The sequence below is a fragment of the Castor canadensis genome, chromosome 4, assembly GCF_047511655.1.
Source record: "Castor canadensis chromosome 4, mCasCan1.hap1v2, whole genome shotgun sequence".
Lineage (NCBI taxonomy): Eukaryota > Metazoa > Chordata > Mammalia > Rodentia > Castoridae > Castor > Castor canadensis.
In genome coordinates this window covers 62,241,172-62,253,961 of record NC_133389.1, presented here as the reverse complement: position 1 = coordinate 62,253,961, position 12,790 = coordinate 62,241,172, and the positions used below count along the sequence as shown (strand labels likewise).

General features: G+C 41.3%; 1 protein-coding gene across 1 annotated transcript in view; it reads right to left on the bottom strand.

Moving 5' to 3' along the window:
• The window catches only part of LOC109675542 (protein THEMIS3-like), a 95,876-nt gene that overhangs the window by 64,216 nt on the left and 18,870 nt on the right, over window positions 1-12,790 (bottom strand). The gene's annotated exons all lie outside the window — the stretch shown is intronic.

Below are 12,790 nucleotides of genomic sequence, written 5' to 3'. Positions count from 1 at the left end.
CTCTGCTGAATTCTATCAGACCTTTAAAGAAGAACTGATACCAACCCTCCTTAAACTGTTCCATGAAATAGAAAGGGAAGGAAAACTGCCAAACACATTTTATGAAGCCACTATTACACTTATCCCAAAACCAGGCAAAGACACCTCCAAAAAGGAGAACTATAGGCCAATCTCCTTAATGAACATTGATGCAAAAATCCTCAACAAAATAATGGCAAATCGAATTCAGCAACACATCAAAAAGATTATTCACCACGACCAGGTAGGCTTTATCCCAGGGATGCAGGGGTGGTTCAACATACGAAAATCAATAAACGTAATAAACCACATTAACAGAAGCAAAGACAAAAACCACTTGATCATCTCAATAGATGCAGAAAAAGCCTTTGATAAGATCCAACATCATTTCATGATAAAAGCTCTAAGAAAACTAGGAATAGAAGGAAAGTTCCTCAACATTATAAAAGCTATATATGACAAACCTACAGCCAGCATTATACTTAACGGAGAAAAATTAAAACCATTCCCTCTAAAATCAGGAACCAGACAAGGATGCCCACTATCTCCACTCCTATTCAACATAGTACTGGAATTCCTAGCCAGAGCAATTAGGCAAGAAGAAGGAATAAAAGGAATACAAATAGGTAAAGAAACTGTCAAAATATCCCTATTTGCAGACGACATGATCCTATACCTTAAAGACCCAAAAAACTCTACTCAGAAGCTTCTAGACATCATCAATAGCTATAGCAAGGTAGCAGGATATAAAATCAACATAGAAAAATCATTAGCATTTCTATACACTAACAATGAGCAAACGGAAAAAGAATGTATGAAAACAATTCCATTTACAATAGCCTCAAAAAAAATCAAATACCTAGGTGTAAACCTAACAAAAGATGTGAAAGACCTCTACAAGGAAAACTATACACTTCTGAAGAAAGAGATTGAGGAAGACTATAGAAAGTGGAGAGATCTCCCATGCTCATGGATTGGTAGAATCAACATAGTAAAAATGTCTATACTCCCAAAAGTAATCTACATGTTTAATGCAATTCCCATCAAAATTCCAATGACATTCATCAAAGAGATTGAAAAATCTACTGTTAAATTTATATGGAAACACAAGAGGCCATGAATAGCCAAGGCAATACTCAGCCAAAAGAACAATGCAGGAGGTATCACAATACCTGACTTCAAACTATATTACAAAGCAATAATAATAAAAACAGCATGGTACTGGCACAAAAACAGACATGAAGACCAGTGGAACAGAATAGAGGATCCAGATATGAAGCCACACAACTATGAGCAACTTATCTTTGACAAAGGAGCTAAAAATATACGATGGAGAAATAGCAGCCTCTTCAACAAAAACTGCTGGGAAAACTGGTTAGCAGTCTGCAAAAAACTGAAACTAGATCCATGTATATCACCCTATACCAAGATTAACTCAAAATGGATCAAGGATCTTAATATCAGACCCCAAACTCTTAAGTTGATACAAGAAAGAGTGGAAATACTCTGGAGGTAGTAGGTATAGGTAAGAACTTTCTCAATGAAACCCCAGCAGCACAGCAACTAAGAGATAGCATAGATAAATGGGACCTCATAAAACTAAAAAGCTTCTGTTCATCAAAAGAAATGGTCTCTAAACTGAAGAGAACACCCACAGAGTGGGAGAAAATATTTGCCAATTATACATCAGACAAAGGACTGATAACCAGAATATACAGGGAACTTAAAAAACTAAATTCTCCCAAAACTAATGAACCAATAAAGAAATGGGCATGTGAACTAAACAGAACTTTCTCAAAAGAAGAAATTCAAATGGCCAGAAAACACATGAAAAAATGCTCACCATCTCTAGCAATAAAGGAAATGCAAATTAAAACCACACTAAGATTCCACCTCACCCCTGTTAGAATAGCCATCATCAGCAACACCACCAACAACAGGTGTTGGCGAGGATGCGGGGAAAAAGGAACCCTCTTACACTGTTGGTGGGAATGTAGACTAGTACAACCACTCTGGAAAAAAATTTGGAGGCTACTTAAAAAGCTGGACATCGATCTACCATTTGATCCAGCAATACCACTCTTGGGGATATACCCAAAAGACTGTTACTCCAGAGGCACCTGCACATCCATGTTTATTGCGGCACTATTCACAATAGCCAAGTTATGGAAACAGCCAAGATGCCCCAGCACTGACGAATGGATTAAGAAAATGTGGTATCTATACACAATGGAATTTTATGCAGCCATGAAGAAGAACGAAATGTTATCATTCGCTGGTAAATGGATGGAATTGGAGAACATCATTCTGAGTGAGGTTAGCCTGGCTCAAAAGACCAAAAATCGTATGTTCTCCCTCATATGTGGACATTAGATCAAGGGCAAACACAACAAGGGGATTGGACTATGAGCACATGATAAAAGCGAGAGCACACAAGGGAGGGGTGAGGATAGGTAAGACACCTAAAAAACTAGCTAGCATTTGTTGCCCTTAATGCAGAGAAACTAAAGCAGATACCTTAAAGCAACTGAGGCCAATAGGAAAAGGGGACCAGGAACTAGAGAAAAGGTTAGATTAAAAAGAATTAACCTAGAAGGTAACACCCACGCACAGGAAATCAATGTGAGTCAATGCCCTGTATAGTTATCCTTATCTCAACCAGCAAAACCCCTTGTCCCTTCCTGTTATTGCTTATACTCTCTCTACAACAAAATTAGAGATAAGGGCAAAATAGTTTCTGCTGGGTATTGAGGGGGGGAGCGGGAGGGGGTGGAGTGGGTGGTAAGGGAGGGGGTGGGGGCAGGGGGGAGAAATGAACCAAGCCTTGTATGCACATATGAATAATAAAAGAAAAATGAAAAAAAAAAAAAAAAAAAAAGAACAATAATGAAGTACATCAGATCTGTGTGGGAACAAGACAAAAGAAAACATGCTGAAAACTGCTAAACAACAAACGATGGGGGAAAAGGGTAGGGAAGTGCAGTGAGCGGGGGTTAGGTTGATTTAAGCACAATGCATGTACAGGGAAAATACCAAGGCAAAAATCCCACTGAACCATGAGCAGACACCTGAACAATGAAGGACAAGAATGAAACATATGTCATGCTAATGGGACAGCACTAACTGGAGGGGGAGGGTAAAAGAAGGAAGTAAAGAAGGTTAGTTTGGGTGATACACTTTTTATACAAGAATGAATATAGAATTTTTAAACCTGTTGAAATCATCATAAGAAGAGGACTAAGGTAGAAAGGAGAAAAATGGAGGAATGAACCAATTTGCTATATACATGGAAATATCATAATGAAATTCCCTGTATAGCTGTCCTAAACAAACAAAACCATCTTTTTTTTTTTTCAAAAACAGAGGATAGGAAGGTAAAACAGTTCTATCTGGGGGTTGACACCAGTGGGAGGGGTGAGGATATAAGAGAAGGGTGCAGGAGGGTAAATGTGGTGGAATATTATGTACTCATGTATGAAAATGGAAAAATGAGACCTGTTGAAAATGTTCTAAGAATGGAGGAGGGGGTATAAAGGAGAATGATAGAGGGGATGGATTTAACTATGATATATTGTATGCACTGCTGTAAATGTCACAATGTACCCCCAGTAAAACAGAAATATGATAACACAAAGATAAAATAAAATAGAAAAAGAGAAAACATCCTTCTGTCTTTCCAAAAATAATATTTTGGTTAAAAATGTACTGTACATTTTAAAATATAGTGTCATAAATCCAAAAAAGGAGAAGGCTGGCAGGGTGGCTCAAGTGGTAGAGTACCTGCCTAGCAAGTGTGAGGCTCTGAGTTCAAACCCCACTACCACCAAAAAGGAAAGAATAAGGTCTGGTGAAAAGAAGTTTACAAGTGTAGGGTCTCGAATTTTACTCTCCATGTACTATTTCTAAGAAAGCTGCTGGAAGATGTCTCTTCCCAAATAAGGTGTGAGCCAAGAAGGGGGTGTCATGGGACCCAAACCAGGAAAGCGGTGTGGGGATTTTAAGGTGCCAGGGATATGAGCCAAGGTTGGAAGAGGGCTGGCTTCTAAGAAAGAGGTGTTAGGAAAAAAAAAAGTGAAATTGACCAAATTATCTGAGGAATTTGAATGGACTGAGAAAAGATCATATAAATGGTAGAGAACTTGAGGCTAAATTAACAATAAATACAAAGACAACAAAGGCAAGAAAAAAACTACAAAAGTTGCCTGTAATCCCAGCACTTGGGAAGCAAAGGCAGGAAGATTGTGAGTTCAAGACCAGCCTGGGCTACATAGTGAAACCCTGTCTCAGAAAAAAAAAAAAGCTATAAAAGAGGGAAATTTAACTATTATACTACATATGGCTCAGTTGTGAATAATTTAATTATAATAATGTAAACGTGTTTTGCAATACAAAAAGAGTTCTATGTCTTCACGCTCTATGACAGAAACCAATAAGCACGATGTAAAAGTGAGATAGAAACCAGGAAGCACCCATGGTTCTCCATGCCTGTAAGTTCCACACCTGAGGATTCAACTACCTGGGAATGAAAAATATTTGGAAAAAGCTGCATCTGAATTGCACATGAGCAGACTTTTCGCCTTATCGCTAGTCCCTCGACAACACAGTATAAGGACTTTCACATGGACACTAATACATAGACACTGTATTATGCGCTGCAAGTCATCTGGAGATGAAATGAACTATTTGGGAGAACATGCATAGGTTATAGACAAACACCACATTGTTTAAAGGACTTGAGCATCCATAGGTTTCAGTATCCACAGCAGTCCTGGGACCAATCTCCTATACTGAACGGTGCATTTTATTTAGAAATATGGAGATAAAAAGACAGACAGAAGAACTAGATGAGAGTCTGCCTTCTAAGGAGTCAGAACTAAAGCAGAGAAGGAGCTTTTCTTTTTTGTTGTTATAAGCCTCATAGAGCTATTTGGCTTTATAAAGTGTGACATGTACAAAACTGCATGGAAAGGAGGAAAGGGAAAAAGAAAAAAGGAGAAGAGAAGGAGAAAGGAGGGGAGAGAAGGAGGGGCCGGATAAATTAGTATATATAAAGATAAACTATGATCCACAATAGTTTAATGAAGTCCCTTGCTCAATAGCACTCATATTTTAAAAGGTTAAAGGACGCACCACTTGAACCTAAAGAAATGAACCCTGCCCTATAAGGAGTAAATGGGGCTGTGCTGGAGCCATGTAATCCCAGGGGATTACCCAGCACCTTGCAAGACATAACAGAGGAATGGGAAGAAACTGGACAATTGAAGCACAGTAAAGATGGCTTTGTGCTGGGGATGTGGCTCAGTGGTAGAGCGCTTGCCTAGTGGGTGTGAGGCCGTGACTTGCCTCCCAGCAACTGTTAACCTTCAGCTCTCCAGAGATGCCCACAGAGCCTGGTGCACAGAACATTGGAACAGAGGATCTGAAGATCTGAGCATGTGCTTGGGCAGCACCCAGCCTGACCAGGGAAGAGAAATGGGGTGCAAACTGCTTTTCTTGGGGAGAGGGGTAGGTACTTATTATTACAAAAAGTCTGGAAATTCAAGCTGAGAACACCAGCTCCAACATGGAGCCTTCCCAGAGTGCGGCCCGCTTCCTGAGCAGAGGGTGGTAATGATCCACTCTGAGGGTAAATGAGCCCTTTCAAAACACCACGCAGCCTGTGCAAAGGATCTGGGTAAGAAGAGGGCTCTCACATATTGTTTGTGGAAGTGTTGATAGGTTCCTTTTTATGGAAAGCAACATGGCGACACAGGCCTGTTTTTAGCCTTTGATGTGGTTGTTTTACCACTGGGACTGAATCCCAAAGCAAATTCAAAATCTAGGCAGACTTTTGTAAATAACACTGAAGTATTATTTACAATGGCAAGGAATAAGAAAAATCCTAGTTTACATATCCACTTTTCATTTGAGGTGACTTTTAAAAACAATGTAAATATAAAATATGCACATAATTTTTGCTCTAAATGTAGTATGTTATTAAAATGATATTTAAAGAATTCAGTAACAATACTATGTTATGTTAGTGGAAAAATAAAATGATACCTATTACTATCACAACCTCTATCTTTAAAATCTCCAGCAGTCCTCCTTAACCATGAAGGATACATTCTAATTCTGCCAGTAGGTACTTGCAATCATTAACCATATTAGTCAGCTTTGCATTACTGTAACAAAATATCTGAGATGATCAACTTAAAAAAAGGAAATGCTTATTTTGATTCACAGTTTGTGGGAGGGGGTTTTAGCTCATGGTTGGTGGGCTTATTGCTTTTGGGCCTGTGGGAGGCAGCATATCCTGTTAGGTGCATGTGGCAGAGAAACATGCTCACCTCATGGCAGCCAGGAAGCAAAGGCAGAGGAAGAGGAGGTTTCAGATTCAATAGGGCACATCCCCAATGACCTAACTTCCCTCCACTAGGCCCCACCTCCTAAAGGTTCCACCACCTCTCAAAAGAGCCATGGGCGAGGGCCTTTGGGGAACATTTCAAATCCAAACTGTACCAATAACTAATAATAAAATGAAATGATTATAACAGTATACTATAATAGAAGTTATGTGAACATGATCTTTCTCTCAAAATATTTTATTTCCACCTTTTCACTCAAAGGAAGCACTTGTGGCTTCTCTTTGGCTTATCTGACCTAAATTGCCAGCATAGCTACTCTTGTGCTTTGGGGTCATTCAGTCAAAAAAGGTCCCCTTAACCTCAAGCACTGGGATGACACTTCTGTCTGACAATCCAGATGGCTTCTAAGTGACTATCAGGCCCATGGCACAGATATGCTGGATGAAAGGGTGGTTCCCATTCTGGGCAGGAATGGAGAGAGTTCATCGCACCATTCAGAATGACAAGCAGTTTAAAACTTAATTACTTTAATTATTTATTTCCAGAATTTCCCATTTAAGATTTTTGATCCATGGTTCATCACAGGTGATTAGGGAAAACAGAATTTAGGATCGGGGGACTACTGTACATAAGAAGACAAAAAATAAAACTGAAAGGAATATGTGAGCTACTAAAGGCAGTAGAAATACAAGCAATTTATTTTCTATATTTATTATATAATAAAACATCTATTGCCCTTCAACAGAAAGTATAATAAATGCTTGCAGGAACGGTGCAACAGCATCAATAGATTGGCATTGTTGAAAGCAGGTTAGTAACATTCAGCCTCTTCAACAATCCCCCGAGATTCGAAGTTCCTTCTAACATATTTAGCCACTTTTGTGTCCATCCACCTTAATCAAATATTGAATTTAAAAATTAATAGAAAACTTCAGTGGTCCTCATATCTACCCACATGGTTACTATAGACCTTGTTATTCCTGATATTCTCTTCCCCAGACCTCACGCTTATTCCAAGTGTTCCAAGACATTACTACGCCATTCCTTTCAAGAGATTTGATAAAGATTTTTATTAGATTTTCTCCAAGGTACATAGCAGTCATAATTAACAAACCCAGCTGTCATTCAAACCAGAATACATCAAATGCAAAGGCCACAGAGCATGTTCGCAGACAGTGCTGCTCATGTCTCCCTGATAGCAAGATAATGCCAGGCAAGAGGGAGGCCTATAAATACTGCATTCTGGGACACTGACATTGACCTACACTGTTTGACAGAAACATTAAAACACGGAGTGATCTGACATATCCTACTGCAATTTCTTTTCCCAAAGGTAGCCAGGCTTCAGACCTTGAGCATGGTTGAAAGTTCTCAAAGGTCTCCTCTCTATTGTTACTGTTTTCTTGTCACATAGAAAAGGCTAGATGGCTTTTTCTCCTGGCCTAGCTAATAAATTGGTTGTGTAAGACCAGGGATAGATGAATACGCTTTTCCTTGAGCCCCAGAGATTTGCCAGAGTTCAAGTTCTCATCAGTTCTTAAAGTTATCCTCTTCTTTACCTATTATTTCTGTATTATCCACTTCTGCCTACGCAGAAGGGTTCTAGAAACACTCATACAGTGCCATGTGAAGGCATGGATCTCATTGACCACCCACAAGGATTTTGAGAGCTGCTCTGCTGAGAAAGGCTTGGGGTACAATTCCTTGTAACTAATACTGTCCAGAACCATAAGATGGCACTGTAGCTACAGCAAAAATGGTTAAATCCCATCCATGTTAGGAAGCCTTCAGTGGACGGTAAAGACTTCCCTGGCCCATGTATGGTGCTATTGACAGGAACGATGGCAGTACTGGTACCATGCTAGAGGTAGATGTGCTATTTTTTTAAACAATTCATAATTTGTTAGTAAGTGACTTTAATGTGTTAATAAACAAGATACCAGTGTTATAGAAAAGCGCATCTATAAACAGATCTTTCCTGTTCACCAAGGCTGCTCTGGGCACCATCATTTTTTTCCTCCCATAAACATTGTTTAAATGGGAGAAAAATAAGCTGTGCTTAAAATCATGGAGCAATTTTTATCCTATAAATCCCCAAGAAGACATTTTTCACTGCAATTTTTAGAATGGGGTAGTTTTTTTTGCTATTAACAGACAAAGACACAGTTCCTTATAGTCTGATTCAACTGAAAAGCACTTAATTCAAGGTCTCGAGGGTAAAGGCAATTTAGGACTGCTCAGGTAGTGTGCTCCACTTTCACTCAAGTTACACAGCGTTTCTTCTGAACAAAACGAATGCAGTGCAGTGACCACTTAAGCAGTGATGTTTGGGTGCACCTTTGCTAGGTTGCTTTTGGATAAAAAGATACCTCTGCCCCTGTCAGGTCTAACACACATTCATTTGGTCCCTGCGAAACCCAGAACATGAGGCAGGACATGAGGGGACTTCCAGAAGAGGAGTGCAGTGAGTGGACACCCCTCCAGGTAAGTGCCACAGAAGAAATTGTACAAGGCCTGTATCTACCTTCCCCGCCACCTGCCCGGACACTCAGTGTCACAGAAAGCAACTCTGAGTCATAGATTTGTGGCCTATGTGGAGCCTGACAGTGACATGTTTGGAAACCTCCCCAGGTGCTTAGAGTTTGCAAAAGGGTAGGAAACTGTTGTAGGAGAGCTAACTGGAGAGAAAGCGCTAGAGCCAAAGCTATACCTGTCAACATTCCCCCCTCCACTTAGCACCTTGAAGGATCATTTGCCAAACTGTCCCTCACTTCCTTAGACTCTCTGAAAGGCACCAAGAGGATAGGGCTTTGATTAGGGGCTGGAGTCACTAGAGATGGGGAAGGTAATTTCTGTATTGTGTTGGATCCAAACAGCCCTGAATGTGGCGCAGGGGAGACACAAGAAGGGTGTCTACATTTATCCTCACTTCTGTCCTGCAGCATATCACCCCTTCATTGCTGATAAAGACACTGATCACCATAATGATTACCTGTGTCGCTCAGCATCACATAGGACATAGGGAAAAAAGGTGAGCATTCTGCACTCCACACAGAAAGCCAGGGAGCAGGAGGAGGCCTGGAACACAGACAAGTAGCAATGGAGAGGTCCCTACAAATGGCTCCAGTCTCCAGGCACAAAGACCTCAGGCAGCACCACTGGAGAGCAATTGGACCCTGGAGCGGAGGGATCCCTCTCATGCCTCAGGCCCACAGTCTAGGACCTAGTATCGTCACCCATTGTGCAAAGAAGTTTCGTAACTCTTAAGGCCTCACAGCGCCAGTACAGCGCGATGTGGCCTGGGCTCTCTCCCTTGCCACTCTGTGCGCCCCTCTCTCAGACCTTGCAGTGTTCCTGGAACCTTGCTTTGTAGCACGCCCTTAGCATCCTCTCCCTCTTTCATAGAACTCTCCCCAAGCCAGCACCTTATAAGGATTTCCCAGGATCTCAGGGCATAGCAACCATTCTTCTGCTCCCCAAACCTGTTTCTGAGGAGCCTCCTTCCTCACAAAACAGCCGCTGCTCACAGCATCTGTAAACAGTTTCCCTATCCCTAGCCAGTCTCCTTCCCACACACCTGCGGCTTGTGTCCCGGGCACCGAGCTCTTCTGCCTTCAGTAAGTCACACATCATCTGAGTTCACTCATCACCAACAATGACGAGCCAGCACTGCAGCCTCATACATCCCAGGCCTCAAGCACCAGTGACCTGGATCCCCATCTGTTGCCCACAGCATCCCTTTTTTGTGAGTGGAGGGGCACGTATTGTTTCGTTTTTGGCTGTGCTAGATTTTGAACTCAGGACCTGCGCTTGTTAGGCAGGTGCTCTCCCACTTGAACCACATCCCCTGCCCTTTTTGCTTTAGTTATTTTTCAGGTAGGGTCTCCAGTTTTTCCCAGGGCCAGCCTCAGACCATGATCCTCCTACCTCTACCTTTGGAGTAGCTGGGATTACAGATGTGAACTGTCACACCCAGCTCTCATACTGGTTCTACTCCAGCTCTGAATATTTTACACTCACTCCATTGTTCCTTTAGGCTACTGGATCTCAAATCTTAGGGTCCACTGATGTCTCCCAGAGGGTGTGCACAAATTCGCATACATATTTTGATTTAGTGGGTCTGGAGTCGTTGCTGTGAGTGTGCATTTCTAAGAAATATCCCCATTGCAGGGGTCACACTTGAGAAGTGCTACTTTGAGTAGGGCTCAGCCCTGACTGCTTATTCCAGTTACCCAGGGAGCTGTAGAAGCCAGTGAGGTCTGAGCTCCACCTTAGACTAATTAAATCAGACATTCTAGGGCCAGGCAGCCACCCACCTGTGAAACTCCCCAAGGAGTGAATGCACAGCCAGGACCAACCACTGCTCTAAGGGTCTGGACCCTTCCTCTGTTTCTTTGTCTCTCTGTGCACAACACCCACCACTTCCTTGCCTTGTATAGCAGAATTGCACTCCTGTATCATCCAGCTTTCTGCTGTTTCCACTGCTAAACCTGAGTTTGGATGTGGACCATTTTGAGTATATAGCAGTCTGCTGGGGGCTCCATGCTACTCAGCAGCCCTTCCATGGCCTCATCAGTTCCCTCCAGGCTCTTTGGTCACAGGCTGGGCCAAAAACACACAAGGGCCTGGGCTCACTACACCAGAGAAAGCTCCTCTGAGCTTCAGTGACCCCATCTGTCAAAAGACAATGTTAATTACCCAGCAGAAGTTTGTAAGGATGAGAGACAGACATATGTCAAGTCTCCAGCACAGTGCCAGGCACAGGAGATGTTCTATAGTCTTGCTATCATTTTGTGGTTTTTTTTTTTGTTATTATTTAAAATTTAAGTTGATGAGCAAAAATTGTATGTATTCATGGTGTACAACATGGTGTTCTGATATACGCTTACGTGATGAAATGGCTAAGTCAAAATCGTTAACATGTGCCTCCTTCACAAGTTGATCATTCTTCTGTGATGAGAATACCTAAAACCCACCCTTTTAACAACTTTCAAGTGTAAGTTATTAACTAAAGTAGCTCCCCATTCTCTGAGGTTTTGCTTTCTGGAGTTTCAGTTATCTGTGGGCAACTGCAGCCTAAAAATATTAAACGGAAAATTCCAGAAATACACAGTTCATAAATTATTTATTTATTTATTTATTTATTTATTTTATTGTTTTATTGTTCATATGTGCATACAAGGCTTGGGTCATTTCTCCCCCCTGCCCCTGCCCCCTCCCTCTCCCCCCACCTGGGAAGAAACTCCATACCTGGCAGAAACTATTTTGCCCTTATTTCTAATTTTGTTGAAGAGAGAGTATAAGCAATAATAGGAAGGAACAAGGGGTTTTGCTGGTTGGGATAAGGATAGCTATACAGGGAGTTGACTCACATTGATTTCCTGTGCATGTGTGTTACCTTCTAGGTTAATTCTTTTTGAACTCACCTTTTCTCTAGTTCCTGGTCCCCTTCTCCTTTGGCCTCAGTTGCTTTTAAGGTATCTGCTTTAGTTTCTCTGTGTTAAGGGCAACAAACGCTAGCTAATTTTTTACGTGTCTTACCTATCCTTACCCCTCCCTTGTGTGCTCTTGATTTTATCTTGTGATCAAAGTCCAATCTCCTTGTTGTGTTTGCCCTTGATCTAATGTCCACATATGAGGGAGAACATATGATTTTTGGTCTTTTGGGCCAGGCTAACCTCACTCAGAATGATGTTCTCCAATTCCATCCATTTACCAGCGAATGATAACATTTCGTTCTTCTTCATGGCTGCATAGAATTACATTGTGTATAAATACCACATTTTCTTAATCCATTCGTCAGTGGGGCATCTTGGCTGTTTCCATAACTTGGCTATTGTGAATAGTGCCGCACTAAACATGGGTGTGCAGGTGCTTCTGGAGTAACCTGTGTCACAGTCTTTTGGGTATATCCCCAAGAGTGGTATTGCTGGATCAAATGGTAGATCAATGTTTAGCTTTTTAAGTAGCCTCCAAATTTTTTTCCAGAGTGGTTGTACTAGTTTACATTCCCACCAACAGTGTAAGAGGGTTCCTTTTTCCCCGCATCCTCGCCAACACCTGTTGTTGGTGGTGTTGCTGATGATGGCTATTCTGACAGGGGTGAGGTGGAATCTTAGTGTGGTTTTAATTTGCATTTCCTTTATTGCTAGAGATGGTGAGCATTTTTTCATGTGTTTTTTGGCCATTTGAATTTCTTCTTTTGAGAAAGTTCTGTTTAGTTCACTTGCCCATTTCTTTATTGGTTCATTAGTTCTGGAGAATTTAGTTTTTAAAGTTCCCTATATATTCTGGTTATCAGTTCTTTGTCTGATGTATAGTTGGCAAATATTTTCTCCCACTCTGTGGGTGTTTTCTTCAGTTTAGAGACCATTTCTTTTGATGAACAGAAGCTTTTTAGTTTTATGAGGTCCCATTTATCTATG